This window comes from Anomaloglossus baeobatrachus, chromosome 2 (genome assembly GCF_048569485.1).
Source record: "Anomaloglossus baeobatrachus isolate aAnoBae1 chromosome 2, aAnoBae1.hap1, whole genome shotgun sequence".
Taxonomy (NCBI): domain Eukaryota; kingdom Metazoa; phylum Chordata; class Amphibia; order Anura; family Aromobatidae; genus Anomaloglossus; species Anomaloglossus baeobatrachus.
Window position 1 is genome coordinate 402,714,805 of NC_134354.1, and position 18,437 is coordinate 402,733,241.

Below are 18,437 nucleotides of genomic sequence, written 5' to 3' on the forward strand. Positions count from 1 at the left end.
GGCCGCATGTGGGCAGAGAGCCGAACTGTCAAATTAGTGACTTCCATTAGGGCACAGGTCAAGTCCAGGTCTCAAACCGATGTTTATCTGATAAGATATTAGAAAGTTGCTTATTTTCATGTGTGCTATTGATTTATTAAATATATATAAAATGGTTATGCTTTTAAATGTATTTTCCACTTTCAGGAAATGCTGAAAAACAGAGCAGGTACTCTCCCTCCTTGGGTCCAGCGCTGCCTCCCTGCTGCTGCTCAGTTCTCGGTGTTTTGGGTGCAGAGGTGATGTCACATCTCTCTCTCTCTCTCTCTCTCTTATAACCAATCACTGAGCTCAAAAGCTGTCCTGCACGAGCCGACGACCTCTGTGATGGCCTAGAGGGGTGATGCGTGTCACTTTGATGTCCCAGCGGCAGACAAAACACAGCGTTATCAAAAAAAAAGTTCTCACAGGAGAGCAGAATAAGCTTGCCTATCCGATAGTCCAATTGGTCATATGCTCTCTCCTCTGGAATGTGAAAGCTTTGTTTTGTTAGCTTAAGTGATGTGGAAGATAATGTAATTATTTTATATGTGAAACACATCTTGTCTATTTTAGAACGGCCAGCAGATGGCAGCATCACACAGCTGCCGGAGACATAAATACAAAAGTCTATAGGATGTGGGAAGTGTTACTTACACCATAAATGAATGTGTATGCCAAGCTATGCTTATTTTATTACTCTGAGGTACTAAGGTGAAAACGTATTTTGAAATAATGTTATTTTAAAGGGGTGATCCTATCTTAGACATTTAGATCATGCCGGATAATGTGGGTCCCACCTTAGGGCACTCACACCTATCTCCAGAGCAGGGTTTTCCAATACCTGCACAGCCTTGTTAGGGGACTGCTGCATCCTGGTAGAGAATGAATGGAAATATGACAGTGCATGTACTTGGCTTTATGGAGTTTGCAAAAATAATAATACTTCCCATGGATATGCCATCAATGTCTTTTTAAATACATATACTACCTTTTTGTGTATGCTGCTTTTATAACCCAATAGTTACCGAAAACAGATATAGTAGGAGTCTGCTCCTTAGGTCATGTCTTATTACCTCCCCCTTTTCTTTTGGTTGCAGGGTACCAAAAATAGGCCCCTTATAAGGGGTAGTTTTTATGTTGTACCCCTAATAATAAAAGATAATGTAGTACAGTGGTTCCCCACCCAGGGAGGTATGAAAGAATGCAGACATTTGGAGATGACAGTTCAACAATTGTACCCACGGGAAGGCATTGAACTTGCTGGTTCCTGTATGAGGCTGTAAACAAATCCTAGATACAATGGAGGGCTGCTACAGGTGACAATTCAGGCTTTCTGCTAGCAATATGTTCAGCAGTACTTATTACAGTTTGGTACCATCTATGTCCCTATCAATGCAGCTCAGCACACAAACCTTGTCACAGCCCCTGCCTCTGTCACCTCTGCATCAGCTGTTCAGTATAACTACAAAAATACAAACAGCTGCACTCTAGAATGCTAACATTGGATAAGGGAACTCTGATATTGCATTACGGCTATTGAAAAATTTGAAGAAAAAAAAAAAAGAGATACTTCGCTTATGTATTGGCCAATGCGAGACCAGTAATCCTGACAAGGGGATCTCTTATATACCAGGACCCTAACTTGAAATGCCTCTATCTGGGTTAAAAACCTACGTGCCTGGGCAGAATGGATCCAGCTATTACAGAGGGTGGACACAGTCTGGCTACAGGGTGTGGTGCTCAGTCAGAAAAAAATGCACTACAATTATATATATATAAATAAAACTGACCCGCACATCCTACAGGTGTGAACAGGTGTCAGCTAAAAACACATTATAACTACAAAAAAAAAATAGCTGCACTCTAGAATGCTAACATAGAATAAGGGAACTCTGGTATTGCATTACTGCTATAGGAATATTGGTGGAGGCTGCATTATACACCGGGAGGCCTGGTGGGGGCTGCATTATACACAGGGAGGCCTGGCGGGGACTGCATTATACACAGGGAGGCCTGGCGGAGGCTGCATTATACACAGGGAGGCCTGGTGGGGACTATATTCTACACAGGGAGGCCTGGTGGGGGCTGCATTACAGACAGGGAGGCCTGGTGGAGACTGCATTATACACAGGGAGGCTTGGTGGAGGCTGCATTATACACAGGGAGGCCTGGTGGAGGCTGCATTATACACAGGGAGGCCTGGTGGGGGCTGCATTACACACAGGGAGGCCTGGTGGGGACTACATTATACACAGGGAGGCCTGTGGGGGCTGCATTATACACAGGGAGGCCTGGTGGAAGCTGCATTATACACAGGGAGGCCTGGTGGAGGCTGCATTATACACAGGGAGGCCTGGTGGAGGCTGCATTATCCACAGGGAGGCCTGGTGGGGGCTGCATTATACACAGGGAGGCCTGGTGGGGACTACATTATACACAGGGAGGCCTGTGGGGGCTTCATTATACACAGGGAGGCCTGGTGGAAGCTGCATTATACACAGGGAGGCCTGGTGGAAGCTGCATTATACACAGGGAGGCCTGGTGGAGGCTGCATTATACACAGGGAGGCCTGGTGGAGGCTGCATTATACACAGGGAGGCCTGGTGGGGGCTGCATTACACACAGGGAGGCCTGGTGGGGACTACATTATACACAGGGAGGCCTGTGGGGGCTGCATTATACACAGGGAGGCCTGGTGGAAGCTGCATTATACACAGGGAGGCCTGGTGGAGGCTGCATTATACACAGGGAGGCCTGGTGGAGGCTGCATTATCCACAGGGAGGCCTGGTGGGGGCTGCATTATACATAGGGAGGCTGCATTATACATAGGGAGGCCTGGTGGGGCTGCATTATATACAGGGAGGCCTGGTGGGCTGCATTATGCACATGGAGGCCTGGTGGGGGCTGCATTACACACAGGGAGGCCTGGTGGGGGCTGCATTATACAAAATTAAGGACATCTTATACATGGACTATAGAGGTGCATTTACATGGAGGAGTATGGGGCTGCATAATACAATGAGAAGGTTTATGGGGCTGCATTATAATACATATAGGACTATGGGGCTACATTATAATATATGGAGGACTATGGAGGCTACCTTATACATGGACTATGGGGGTGCATTATAAAACATTGAAGACTATGTGGTGCAGTATAATATATGGAGAACTATGGGGTGAATTATAATACATGGAGAACTATGGGAAATGCATTGTAATACATGGAGGACTGTGAGGGTGCATTCTATTATTTGAAGGTTTATGTGGGACCCTTTATACTATATGGAAGGCTATGTGGGGGCCATTACAGTATTTGGAGAACTAATATATGACGGGGGACAAAGATACAAGCATGGGATGCAAATGTTTTGTGCTGAGGGAAAAAGGCTATTTCTCTCAGCACCCAGCTTTCCCATGCTCTGTTGTAATCTTCTCTTAGCACCCAGCTTTCCCATGCTCTGATATGGAAAAGCTGGGTGCTGAAGGAAAGTTGTATAGCAGAGCATGGGAAAGTTGGGTGCCAATGACAAGATGCATATTAGAAAATAGGAAAGCTGTGTTCTGATAGAGGGATTTCAGATCATGGGAAACCTGGGTGCTGAGGGTAAGAGCCAAGTGTCAGCATCATTATCCTGTACCCCGAGTGTCAGTGTCATCCCGTACCCCAAGTGTCGGTGTACGTGGAGGGGGAGCCCAAGTCCGAACTCTGCACCGGGGCCCATCAATCTCTAGTTACTACTTAGAAGCCAACTTTATAATTTCTAATTATGCAAAAAATGCAAAGCATCAGTCAAAATGGTATTAAAACGTAACTTTTTGTCTTAGGCCGGCTTCTCACTTGCGAGTTTCTCGCAGTAGTGCAATGCGAGAAATTCTCGCATTGCACTCGGACACATGTTATTCAATGAATCAGCTCCCATCTGCTATTTTTTTCTCACTCGAAATCGGACTGAGAAAATAATCGCAGCAAGCTGCTATTTGAAGAGTTTCTCGCGCGAGTATCTCCAATGCAACTCTATGGGAGCGTGAAAAAAACGCATGTCACACGGACCGGCACTCACACCATCCTAGTGACAATCGTTTTTCTAAATACATTAATCGCATGTTTCTCAAAACACTGGAAATGAGTGAGGTCTCACAATGTCGGTCAATCATAGACATTGACCGACATTGTGAGACCTCACTCATTTCCAGTGTTTTGAGAAACATGCGATTAATGTCAGTCGGTCTCTCTCTCTGTCGGTCGGTCTGACGGTCGGTCTCTCTCTCTGTCGGTCTCTCTTTCTCTGTCCATGTCGGTCTATTCCTTTCCCCCCCTCTCTCATACTCACCGATCCCCAATCACCGGCGCGGCGCTGCACGGCGTTCACACTGCTCCGGCGGCTTCTCCTCTTTTGAAAAAGCCGGCCGCTCATTATTCAATCTCGTATTCCCTGCTTTCCCCGCCCACCGGCGCCTATGATTGGTTGCAGTCAGACACGCCCCCACGATGAGTGACAGCTGTCTCACTGCAACCAATCACAGCTGCTGGTGGGCGGGTCTATATAATGCAGTTATAAAAATAAATAAATAATTAAAAAAAACAGCTTGCGGTTCCCCCCAATTTTAATACCAGCCAGGGTAAAGCCACATAGCTGCAGGCTGGTATTTTCAGGATGGGGAGCCCCACATTATGGGGAGCCCCCCACCCTAACAATAACAGCCAGCAGCCGCCCGGAATAGCCGCATCCATGAGATGCGACTGTCCCGAGACTGTACCCGACTCTTTCCGTTTTGCCCTGGTGCGTTGGCAAACGGGGTAATAAGGAGTTAATGGCAGCCCATAGCTGCCAATAAGTCCTAGATTAATCCATTGCAGGCGTCTATGAGACACAACCAATGATTAACAGGTAATTTAAAGTGAATAAACACACACAGTGAAAAAATCCTTTATTTGCAATAATAAACACGAACAAATACCCTCATTCACCACTTTATTAAGCCCCAAAAGCACATCCATGTCCGGCGTAATCCACGGAGGTCCCGCGTCGCTTCCAGCTCTGCTACATGAAGGTGACAGGAGCTGCAGTAGAATACAGCTGCTCCTGCCAGCTCCACACAGCAACTGAAGTGAGTAGCGCGATCAGCTGAGCTGTTACTGAGGTTACTCGCGGCCACCGCTGGATCCTCCAACTGTGACTGCAAGTCTCCCGAGTGACAGCGATGAAGTCACAGGTGAGTTGCGGTCACGGGGGGAGGACTCCAGGTGACTGCGGGTAACCTAAGTGACAGCAGCGCTAATCGCGCTGCTCAATTCAGTCACTCAGGGGATTAGCCGTCACCGGTGAGTCCTTCATGGGTGACCGCTAATCAGTACGCGACAGACAGAGCCGCGGTATGACAATGAAGTCGGGTGAAGTACATCCAACTTCATTCTGATCGTGCGGCTCTATCTGTGTCTGCTGTCAGCGACTATTCAGCTCTGCTGAATGGCAAGCATCAAACACGCATTACACACGCTCTGCTAGTCATTAAATAATTTAAAAAAAGCATCGCACTTGCATTGCACAGTGACCTAACGTTAACTTAAATCGGCCGAGTTTTTTTTCAGGCAAGTCGGACCGATTTTACACGCATAGGTGTGTTTCCAGCCTTATTGAAGTTATAGAGAACTTTTTGCTTTTAACTTGCTTTGCTAGATTAAAAAACATTTTGCATCACACTTAGCCTATTTAAGAGAACAAACAAAGAAAGGTGCATTAGCATATGAGCAAAATCATCTTCCCAAATATTAGGTAAGGTTTCCTTTCACAGTAGTTTGCAGCAGCCTTTGGTGACACACCCGCTCTGTAGACCATAAGGTGAACAAAACCTTTAACCAATTTGACATCATGTCATCTAATTTACAAGTCTATGAAGTGATAAGTGGGAAGTGTCTCCCACCAGTGTTTAGAACTGGTAGTGCGAGGTTTTGTCTTTTGTGCTTTCCATGTTTTGTGCACAAGATGTTTCACTTGGAACACGAGTTTTAATAGGGAGATTTCAAGTTTTTCATTTAAGGGGATAAAAAGATACTTGCCTGAAGCAAAATCGCTAAATAAGCAAAATAGTAAATAATTATTCCAAAGTTGAAAGCTTCAGAACTTTTTGTTGGAGACAGGAAACAAGACACAGCCATAAAAAAAAAAAAAATATGAATATATATATATATATATATATATATATATAATTTAGATTTAGGAAAATGGGTGGTTTTTTTTGCTCTATTTCAATAAAAAAAATGCTGCAAATTTGCATTTTATCTTGCAATCTACCAAGAATTATACTTGTGTTTACAGGACCAATGCAGGCATGTGTGTATCCATGGTTACAGACAAAGAATTGTAACTGTCATCTGAACTGTCCCAGACTAAAATATCGTTTGTTGCAATAAGTTGCCTTTGACCTTTTTGAAGCAGAGATATTACCTAATTTGCCGTATTACTATGCATATCTGCTTATTTTGCTATTATATTCCATGTCGTGATATATTATGCATTCTGCCAACAATGTTACATTTCTAAATTGTATTATGCAGCGTGATACCTAAGTCACATCAGAGATAGTAAAGGGTGACATACCCCCCTAGTCAGAAAATGCCTAGCACAAGGTGGCACTGGTTAGTGGTGGCCATCCAACTTGACTGCAAGTGCCACCATTAAATTGGTTGAACACTACTTTTTTTGATTGATGGCCTAATGAATAATTAGCAGCGATCAGATCCTTAATATCGTTGGGCATGCTACACCCAGATGTCGAGCCTTCTTTACCGTTTTCGAGCCACCATCCCAGACTTGTGTAAGGTGCATCACACAGTGCTTGCATGAACGTCTGTGATCTCACTATTATTAAGCAAGTGAGCCAATCCACTGCTGTGTTTGTTACTCCAGAACTGATAGACCTTGTGATGATCTGACTTCTTGACTCTGATATTTTGCCTGGATTTCCACCTCTTGGCTTTTGAATGGATGAATGGACTTCATTTCGTAATCTTCCAACTGTCATGGCACTCACATGATGCAGTTTGGCAATTTTCGTGGCCTAGTTACTGATATTAGGCTAAGTTCACACATCAGTTTTTTCCAATCAGGCACAATCTGCTTTGTGCCTGATGCAACGGATCCGTCTCAGATTGGGTAAAAACTGATGCGACGGATCCGTTTTTTTTTTTAAGCTGAGAGAGAGACCACATCATCACCACGCACGAAGGCACTTCCGCACACATCATCACCGCACACGCAGGCACTACCGCACGCATCATCACCGCGCACCCCTGCACTACCGCAAGCATCATCACCGCGCACGCAGGCACTACCGCACGCATCATCACCGCACACCCCTGCACTACCGCACGCATCATCACCGTGCACGCAGGCACTATCGCACTCATCATCACCACACACCCCTGCACTACCGCACTCATCATCACCGCACACCCCTGCACTACCGCATGCATCATCACCGCACACCCCTGCACTACCGCACGCATCATCACCGCACACCCCTGCACTACCGCATGCATCATCACCGTGCACGCAGGCACTACCGCACGCATCATCACCGCACACTCCCCGGCACTACCGCACGCATCATCACCGCACACGCCCACGCATTACCTCAGTGACGTCCCCGGTGACAGCACGATTCACTTCAGTTGCTGTGTGGAGCTGATAGAGAGTGGCAGTGTTCTACTGCCGCTCCTGTCAGCTTCATGTAGCAGAGCTGGAAGCATCGTGGGACCTCTGTGGATTACATCGGACCTGCAGGGGTATTTGGGGATTTTAATAAAGTGGTGAAAGAGAGTGTTTTTTGTCTTTTATTCCAAATAAAGTATCTTTTGGGGTGTATGTGTTTATTTACTTTCACTTACAGGTTAATCATTGGGGGTGTCTCATAGACGCCTGCCATGATTAACCCCTTATTACCCTGATTGCCACCGCACCAGGGCAATTCAGGATGAGCCGGGTAGAGTCCCGGGACTGTCGCATCTAATGGATGCGGCAATTCCGGGCTGCTGCTGGCTGATATTGTTAGGCTGGGGGGCTCCCCATAACGTGGGGCTCCCCATCCTGAGGATACCAGCCTTCAGTCGTGTGGCTTTATCTTGGCTGGTATCAAAATTGGGGGGACCGCACGCAGTTTTTTTTTGTATTTTTTTTTTTACTGCACGATATAGACCCGCTCACCGGCAGCTGTGATTGGTTGCAGTGAGACAGCTGTCACTCAGCGTGGGGGCGTGTCTGACAGCAACCAATCATAGGTGCTGGTGGGCGGGGAAAGCAGTGAATACAAGATTGAATAATGGCCGGCCGGCATTTTCAAATCAGGAGAAGCCGCCGGAGCTTTGTGAGAGCCGTGCAGCGCCACGATGGTGATCGGTAAGTGAGTGAGAGTGAGTGAATGAGTCAGTGAGTGAGAGAGTTTGAGAGAGAGAGTGAGTGATTGATTTTCTGACAAGCAATGAATTTATATTACTTCTGGGCATGCTCAGAAGTAAAAACCGGGTACGGTACATGCTTCCAGCGTTTGAAGCATGCCACCGTATCCGGCACGCATAGACTTTCATTATGCACCATGCCGCACAGCGCCGCACCCGGCGCTATGCAGTTTTTTGCCGCTGGCAAAAAACGTTCCTCTCTGCGTCCTGTGCGGCCTCTGGAGTGATGATTTTTGCCGCATCCAGCAAAAAACGGATCAAACGCAAGTACATGCAGCACAATCCAGCGCTAATAAAAGTCTATAAGGAAAAACGGCACCCGGCGGCAAAAAATACCTGATGCGTTTTTCCCGCAAAGTGCCGGATTGTGCCGCACAGCAAAAACCTGATGTGTGAACATACCCTTAATTAGCTGGATGATGCTGGTTCTCCTTTCTTGGGACAGCTTCCTCATGGATGCTCCTCGACTAGAACCAGTGACCTTTTGCTTCAGAGTGAAAATACTAACACACTGAGCTATTAGGGAATGTGAGAACAGGTTGTATACAAGTTTGTAATATACTGGAAGAAAAAAAATTCAAACACCACAAGCAAAACTAACACTGAAGTGACCTAACAAGACTTTACATAATTAGTCATATGCTAAATAGTTGCAAGTCATATTTATGTATAAGATAGCCAAGATGATTGTCCATAAAATAAAGGTAGTCTCACACTACTGGATGGTGAGATATGAAGTCTGAAAATCAATAGTTCAAAATATTGTTACCCTTTTGCTCATCACTGGGGAGGTCAAGCTCATATACAGCACTGGGGAGCGCAGGGGGCCCTCCTCAGTGCTGTATATGCCCCCAGTCCTTCCCAGTGATATATGTGCCATATATTGCTGGGGGCATATATATCACTGGGAAGCGCTGGGGGCTCATACAGCACTGTGAGCACATACAACATTGGGAATTGCTGGGGGCATATATAGGTACTGGGGAAGGCAGGAGTCATACATATGAAGCACAGATTGGTGAGGTTTCCATGTTGTTTCATCTTTCCAGGTCTAAAGCGGTCTTTACACGCTACAATATATCTAACGATGTGTCGGCGGGGTCACGTCATAAGTGACTCACATCCGGCATCATTAGTGTTGTAGTTGCGTGTGACACCTACGTGCGATTCAGATTGTATGGAAAAACGTTGATCGCATACACGTCGTTCATTTTCTAAAAATTGAACGTCCGGTTGTTCATTGTTCCCGAGGCAGCACACATCGCTGTGTGTGACACCCCGGGAACGATGAACACCGCTTACCTGCGTCCCGCCGGCAATGCTGAAGGAAGGAGGTGGGCGGGATGTTTACGTCCCGCTCTTCTCTGCCCCTCCGCTTCTATTGGCCGGCCGCTGTGTGACGTCGTTGTGACGCCGAACGTCCCTCCCCCATAAGGAAGTGGATGTTCGCCGCCCACAGCGAGGTCGTATGGAAGTTAAGTACGTCTGACGGGAGGTTACAGCATTGTGCGACACAGGCAACAAATTGCCCGTGCCGCACAACCGACGGGGGCGGGTGCGATCGCAAATACGATTGCACGTTTAATTGAAACGTGTAAAGCAGCCTTAACATTGCTTAACTGGTGACACGTTCATTGTAACCAAAAATGGCGCATTCATTCTAAAGCGTGTGCTCCATATGTCACATTCAACACCGGGGAGGGCTGGGATTACATACATCACTGGGGAGGGCTGGGGGCATATACAGCACTAAGAAGGGCTAGGGTCATATATATCATATATAGGGCTGGGGTCATATATATATATATCTATCGCTGGGGAGGGCTGGGAGTCATATCCAGCACAGATCACGGTGGGGCTGCCACTATTCTCTTCAACTGCAGTACGAGAATGCATCATGCGTTAACTCTGCCCACAAAGTACGTCCTCACGCTGGCACTGGCCAGCGTGAGGACGCAATCCTTCAATGTATGCACATGCACAATTCAGTAGTGAACACTGGGTGCTCGCAGTGCAAGTGGGGTTTAAAGGGCTTGAATCCAGCAAAACGCAGCTGCCGGTCTGAGCGCTGTTGTATCCAGGAATGTGCCCGGGCAATTTCAATCGGTGATTTTGGCGTACACATCATAATATATCATGGCCTCAGTGTCTAGTACAGTGTTTTTCCCCTCCTAACTACTGTCTAAAATTAGTAATGTTAATGAAATATTGGAAACACTGTAAGTTTGCATGGGTCAGTGTTGCAGAAAATAGCTTGTGTGTGACATTACCTCCCACAATGCATCTTTGCATTCTTGGTGTTTATTGGAGGTTCCTGAGCAAAGTGAGGCAATGACATCATCACCTTGGAATGCGGTGTTATCCGGCTGTGGTTACAGAAAGGATTTTTCTTCATGGGGGACTTTTCTTACCGAGAAAGACTTAAAGGAATGCGTAGGATTGGATCATTTAAAAAGATAAGGAGAAACTTTGTGACAGTATTGTGTAATCTGTCCATCCAACCTTGTATCAGTTTAGATGATAAGATATTTATTAAATGCTGGAATGAATTAGTCTTATTTTTGGTGATTAATAGGTGTTATATTGACCGGAAAGTCTATCATTCTCCATATTAAGGGTGCTTCACACACAGCGAGCTCGCTGCCGAGATCGCTGCTGAGTCACGCTTTTTGTGACGCAGCAGTGACCTCATTAGCGATCTCGCTGTGTGTGACAATGAGCAGCGATCTGGCCCCTGCTGCGAGATCGCTGCTCGTTACACACAGCCCTGGTTCGTTTTCTTCAAAGCCGCTCTCCTGCTGTGACACACAGATCGCTGTGTGTGACAGCAAGAGAGCGACAAATGAAGCGAGCAGGGAGCAGGAGCCGGCGTCTGACAGCTGAGGTAAGCTGTATCCAAGATAAACATCGGGTAACCAAGGTGGTTACCCGATATTTACCTTGGTTACCAGCCTCCGCAGCTCTCACGCTGCCTCTGCTGCCGGCTCCGGCTCTCTGCACATGTAGCTGCTGTACACATCGGGTTAATTAACCCGATGTGTACAGCAGCTAGGAGAGCAAGGAGCCAGCGCTCAGTGTGCGCGGCTCCCTGCTCTCTGCACATGTAGCTGCATTACACATCGGGTTAATTAACCCGATGTGTACTGTAGCTAGGAGAGCAAGGAGCCAGCGCTTAGTGTGCGCGGCTCCCTGCTCCCTGCACACACAGCTAAGCGGTGTGCGCTGGTAACTAATGTAAACATCGGGTAACCATACCCGATGTTTACCTTAGTTACCAGTCTCCGCAGCTTCCAGACGGCGGCTCCGTGCAAGCGCAACGTCGCTTGCACGTCGCTGCTGGCTGGGGGCTGTTCACTGGTCGCTGGTGAGATCTGCCTGTTTGACAGCTCACCAGCGACCATGTAGCGATGCAGCAGCGATCCTGACCAGGTCAGATCGCTGGTCGGATCGCTGCTGCATCGCTAAGTGTGAAGGTACCCTTAGTGCAACTCAGCACTTTGTATATGAATACATCCACCTGTTTGGGGTAAAATAAGTGATTAGTAAAATACAGGGGAAAAGTCAATGAAGACCTTTCCTTACAAGTCTCCCATATCCATTTTGCACATTTTGGCTATGTTCACACACCGCATTTTTTTTGCGGAATTTTTTTTTAGCTTTTTTTAATGCAAATTAAAAGCTGCTTTTTACAGTACTAGGTAAAGCTATGAGATTCCAGAAATCTGATGTACGTGAGTGCTTTTTCTTTATTTATTCCTGACTGAATTGGAAAACCGCAGAGTATTTGAAATCGGCAGCATGTCACTTTTTTCAGTGTTTGCAGCAGTTTTTCACGAATAGAAAGCAATGATAGGGCAAAAGTGGATCAAAAAGCACAACAGAATTTTTCAGTGCATTTTTTCTTTGTGTTTGAAGCGATTTTTGCGACTAAAACTAACTTTATTAAACATGTTACATGCGCTTGAATAAGGCTGTATTCACACGTTGCTTTTTTGCTACAGGCAAAACCTAGCAGTAGAAAAGCTGCTTACTAAAAAGCAGGTTTTGCAGCTTTTTTTGTTGCATCTTTTGGGGCATAGATTACTTGTCATTTGCCTACAGTACATGTTTAATAAACTTAGGTTGCATTTTTGCAGAATTTTGTTACTTACTTATTGTTTTCTATGGTAAAAAAAAACAAAAAAAAACACTGCAAGAGCGCTGAAAGAAATGACATGTTGCAATTTCACAAGCGCAGCAGTTTCCCTGCTGCTCATCTGAGTACAGTGGAACTTTGCTTAACAAGTATCCCACTTACCGAGAATTTCGCTTAACAAACAAAGCTTTCTGTAAATTTGTATCGCGATTTACGAGAAAGCTTTGCTGTACGAGCAAAATCCTCACTGCACACACTTCCGGTTCCGTACATCCACCGCGCTCTGACCCGCACTTGCAGTCCACACAAACACACACAAGCACGCACAAACACACACAAACACACACGCACGCACACACATACAGTATTATGCTCACCTTACCGTCCGTTCCACCGCCGGCCTCATGGTTCTTGTAGTCCGCCGGCTCACTGCGACGTCCTCGCGGCGAACTACAAGACCAGGAGGCCGGCGATGGAACGGAAGGTAAGGTGAGCATAATATGTGTACATTCAGTTCCATCGCCGGCCTCCTGGGTCCTGTAGTTCGCCGCTCCACTCCAGGCTGTGCATCGGCAACCATAGTGACGTCACCGCTACTCAAAGGCAGCGCGCTGGCCAATCAGAGGCAAGCGGCTCCTGCCTTTGATGTCAATGCTCTGGCAGCAGAAGTTACTCCCTCGTCGTTATGGTAACCCGATACACAGCCCGTACCAGAGAACAGCAAGTCCCAGCAGGCCGGCGACGGAACGAAAGGTAAGGTGAGCATAATATGTACATGTGTGTTTGTGTGAGTTTGTGTGTGTTTGTGTGAGTTTGTGTGTGTTTGTACGTGTGTGGAATGACACAATAGGGGACCTGAATGGGACATTTAACAAGTTGTGTAACGAATTGTCTGCATTGCAATGATTTCCTATGGGAAACCTTGCTCTGCTGAACGAGTAACTTGGTTAACAAGCTCAGTCCCAGAACGGATTGTTCTCGTTAACCAAGGTTCCACTGTATTCAATATGGGCTGTTTTATTCAGTGCTAATTTTACGGCCTTTACAAAGGGGCGTGTCTCACAGGATTTTCTGGGGGCATGTCTTTGAGCTGCTCTCCATTATCACACTGTGAGCCACAACCTCTTGATAAAGACCATAAAAATGCACATTAAGTAAAAAGACCAAATATTTGGAAGCGTATGAAGCACAACTGGACAAAGTGCGACCCATGGGCCACATCCAGCCCTCTGGCTGCTCTAGTCTGGCCTGTGGACCGAGACCGCAGAAGGGCTGAAAAGTGTGGACTGCATGCTGCATGGTGCTGTCCGCTGCCACTCACTTCCCAATGTCACAGTTATCTGCACACTCAGGATGATGACAGCGGTGAATACATTAGCAGAGGAGGGGTCACTGGCTCTATCTTCCACCAATCAGCATGAAGCACAGCATAATGAATGAAGTCACATCATCGTCTGTGTTGTGCAAAGCTTCATTGCACTGCTGAGTCTGTAGCAGAGGAACGGGGTCTCAGAAATGTATATAAGTGGCTATGTGGAGGTCATGCTGTATATATTAGGCTATGTGAGGGCTTATACTGTTTTTAGGAGACTATGTGGGGGCTCAGAAATTTACATAGGAGTTTTTGTGGGGGCTCATGCTTGGTGGCTGTATATACAGTCAGGGCCAGAAATATTTGGACAGTGACACAAGTTTTGTTATTTTAGCTGTTTACAAAAACATGTTCAGAAATACAATTATATATAATATGGGCTGAAATTGCACACTCCCAGCTGCAATATGAGAGTTTTCACATCCAAATCGGAGAAAGGGTTTAGGAATCATAGCTCTGTAATGCATAGCCTCCTCTTTTTCAAGGGACCAAAAGTAATTGGACAAGGGACTCTAAGGGCTGCAATTAACTCTGAAGGCATCTCCCTCGTTAACCTGTAATCAATGAAGTAGTTAAAAGGTCTGGGGTTGATTACAGGTGTGTGGTTTTGCATTTGGAAGCTGTTGCTGTGACCAGACAACATGCGGTCTAAGGAACTCTCAATTGAGGTGAAGCAGAACATCCTGAGGCTGAAAAAAAAGAAAAAATCCATCAGAGAGATAGCAGACATGCTTGGAGTAGCAAAATCAACAGTCGGGTACATTCTGAGAAAAAAGGAATTGACTGGTGAGCTTGGGAACTCAAAAAGGCCTGGGCGTCCACGGATGACAACAGTGGTGGATGATCGCCGCATACTTTCTTTGGTGAAGAAGAACCCGTTCACAACATCAACTGAAGTCCATAACACTCTCAGTGAAATAGGTGTATCTGTCTCTAAGTCAACAGTAAAGAGAAGACTCCATGAAAGTAAATACAAAGGGTTCACATCTAGATGCAAACCATTCATCAATTCCAAAAATAGACAGGCCAGAGTTAAATTTGCTGAAAAACACCTCATGAAGCCAGCTCAGTTCTGGAAAAGTATTCTATGGACAGATGAGACAAAGATCAACCTGTACCAGAATGATGGGAAGAAAAAAGTTTGGAGAAGAAAGGGAACGACACATGATCCAAGGCACACCACATCCTCTGTAAAACATGGTGGAGGCAATGTGATGGCATGGGCATGCATGGCTTTCAATGGCACGGGGTCACTTGTGTTTATTGATGACATAACAGCAGACAAGAGTAGCCGGATGAATTCTGAAGTGTACCGGGATATACTTTCAGCCCAGATTCAGCCAAATGCCGCAAAGTTGATCGGACGGCGCTTCATAGTACAGATGGACAATGACCCCAAGCATACAGCCAAAGCTACCCAGGAGTTCATGAGTGCAAAAAAGTGGAACATTCTGCAATGGCCAAGTCAATCACCAGATCTTAACCCAATTGAGCATGCATTTCACTTGCTCAAATCCAGACTTAAGACGGAAAGACCCACAAACAAGCAAGACCTGAAGGCTGCGGCTGTAAAGGCCTGGCAAAGCATTAAGAAGGAGGAAACCCAGCGTTTGGTGATGTCCATGGGTTCCAGACTTAAGGCAGTGATTGCCTCCAAAGGATTCGCAACAAAATATTGAAAATAAAAATATTTTGTTTGGGTTTGGTTTATTTGTCCAATTACTTTTGACTTCCTAAAATGTGGAGTGTTTGTAAAGAAATGTGTACAATTCCTACAATTTCTATCAGATATTTTTGTTCAAACCTTCAAATTAAACGTTACAATCTGCACTTGAATTCTGTTGTAGAGGTTTCATTTCAAATCCAATGTGATGGCATGCAGAGCCCAACTCGCGAAAATTGTGTCACTGTCCAAATATTTCTGGACCTAACTGTATAAGACTATTTGAAGACTCATGCTGTATTTAGGAGGCTATGTGGGGCTCATACTGTATATTTGAGGCTATTTCAGGGCTCATACTGTATTTAGGAGGCTATGTGGGGTTCATAATGTATATAGGAGGCTATCTAGGGGCTCAGAAATATATGAAATAGGCTATGTGTGGGTTCATTAAGTATACAGGAGGCTATATCATGGCTCTTGTTGTATTTAGGAGGCTATGTGGGGGCTCATAATGTATATAGGAGGCTATGTGAGGGCTCATACTGAATATAGGAGGTTATGTGGGGCTCATACTGTATATAGGATGTTATGTGAGGCTTATAGTGTATACAAGGCTATGTGAGGCTCATAATGTATTTAGGAAGCTATGTGGGGCTCACACTGTATATAGAGGGGCTATGTTAGAGCTCATACTGTATATGGAGAGGCAGTATATAGAAAAAGTCCAGCTCACCCAAAATTTTGAGTGTCTTGTAAGGGTTACTGCGATTCATTACCTAACATATCAGGTGGCCTTGTTCAGCTTTGATTGTTCCATGACTTCCTGTGGTTCCTTTTATAAGTATGTGTTCAGATGTATTATGTGTTGTCTCAGATTAAGGACTAGTTTTTTTGTCCGAAACGCGTCCACCTTACACGTCTTGTGATGCGTTCTTCATCATGATGGAGAATTTTATGCTTTTATGAAGTTTGGAATAAAGGAAAATTGAATTTTACCAATCTACTGATCTGGATGCTGGATAATTTCCTACACTATGTATATGGAGAGGCTATGTTGGTGGTTCATATGGTATGTAGAGGATTGCATGGTGGTTCATATTGTATATGGAGGGGGCTATATGGAGGCTTATACGGTATAAGGAGCTATGCAGGGTTCTCATACTCTATATAGGGGCTATATGTGGGCTCATATTTTATGTAAGGGGCTGTGAGGGGCTTCATACTATATATAGAGAGGCTATGTCGGGGTTCATACTGTACATAGGGAAGCTATGTTGGAGCTCATACTGTATATAGGAGGCCATGAAAGGGTTCATCCTGTTTGTAGGGATCTATGTGAGGGCTTATGCTGTTTATAGGTAAGCTATGTGAGGGCTCATGCTGTATATAGTGGGCTATATGTGGGCTCATACTGTATATAGGGGGATATTAGCATACTTAATTCTGATCAATATTAAATGATACTATGATTAATATTAGAATAATAATTAATATGTTAATATTGAGCAGAATTAATTTCAGCCTATTGGTTTGGCCCTCCCCAACAGTCACAGTCTCTCATGTACTGAGACAAGAGAACTCCGGCACACTGAATAGTTTCCCAAGAAAAAAAGTTTCACTGGTTCATGTATTTCTTAATCTGTTTTTATTTATTGAAAAAGGTGAAAAGATGAATAGAGAGTCCGCCAGGACGTTTCGGCCTTAGGCCTTCATCAGGTCGGACAATCTGACTGGAATATTTTTATATGTGAAAAAAAATAGCAAAAAACAGATATCAGCAGGTGTACACAGTATATATAGTAGTGACAATCAAAATACGACAGTATTGTACATGTTTGAGGAAATACAACATAGAGAGCAAGTTCACAACAAAATGTCACATGATATTATGGAATATTACGAAAATGTGAGTACAATTATAGTGACGGAGTAATGTTATTATGACAAAGGGGAGATAGCCCTTAATGATGGTGTGGTATACTAGGTAGAGGATAAGTGGCTCACCCATATCAAGCAAAGATCCGAAAATGAGGAAAAATGTGAGTAGCCGATTAGCATATATATGCAAGGTCCAGCATGTAATCAGGTCCTATGGCATAAGTAGGAAGGATAAATCAGAGAAACCAATATAGCGAACAAATAAGGTAAAGTGTATGTAAGAGCATACCTGTAGAAAGACAAAATAAGCTCCCTTGTTTTTTTACAGTCTCTCATGTATGAAGAATAAAATTAAAAGAAAACCAGGATCCTCAGGGTGTTATACGTAGTAGTGGAGCCGTGGAAGTTCAGTTCTGTGGGTTCAGCCAGACTTTAGATAAAGTTCGGTTTGGGACGTGGAATTGACCTGAACCCCAATGAAAATCACTAATTCGGCAGTTCAGGTCTACGTCCACATGCAGCCAGCCATAAACAGAGCATTTCCAGGGGAGGGTGTGTGGGTTTTCCCTACTTAGTTCCAAGTCAGAGTTGGTGGGGTTTTCCCCTCTTTTTGGTGCACACTACATCCAATAACGCTGTAGTTACCCCCAGTGTGAGCCGATCAAACACTGCAAGTGGCTCACACTGGGCTGAGCACCGAGCGTACCCGAATACAGCGATGCTCACGCGAGTGGTTTGCATACATAAAGCTTTTTTTTTTAATTTTAAAGTCTCTGTTTGGTACAAACACAGAACCTTGGGTTCACTCATCTCTAGTTATATATTTTATCCCACATATAGATATGAATTCCAATGAAATGTGAAAAAATTGTGATTAATATCACAAACAAATTCCCATGTCTAGATATT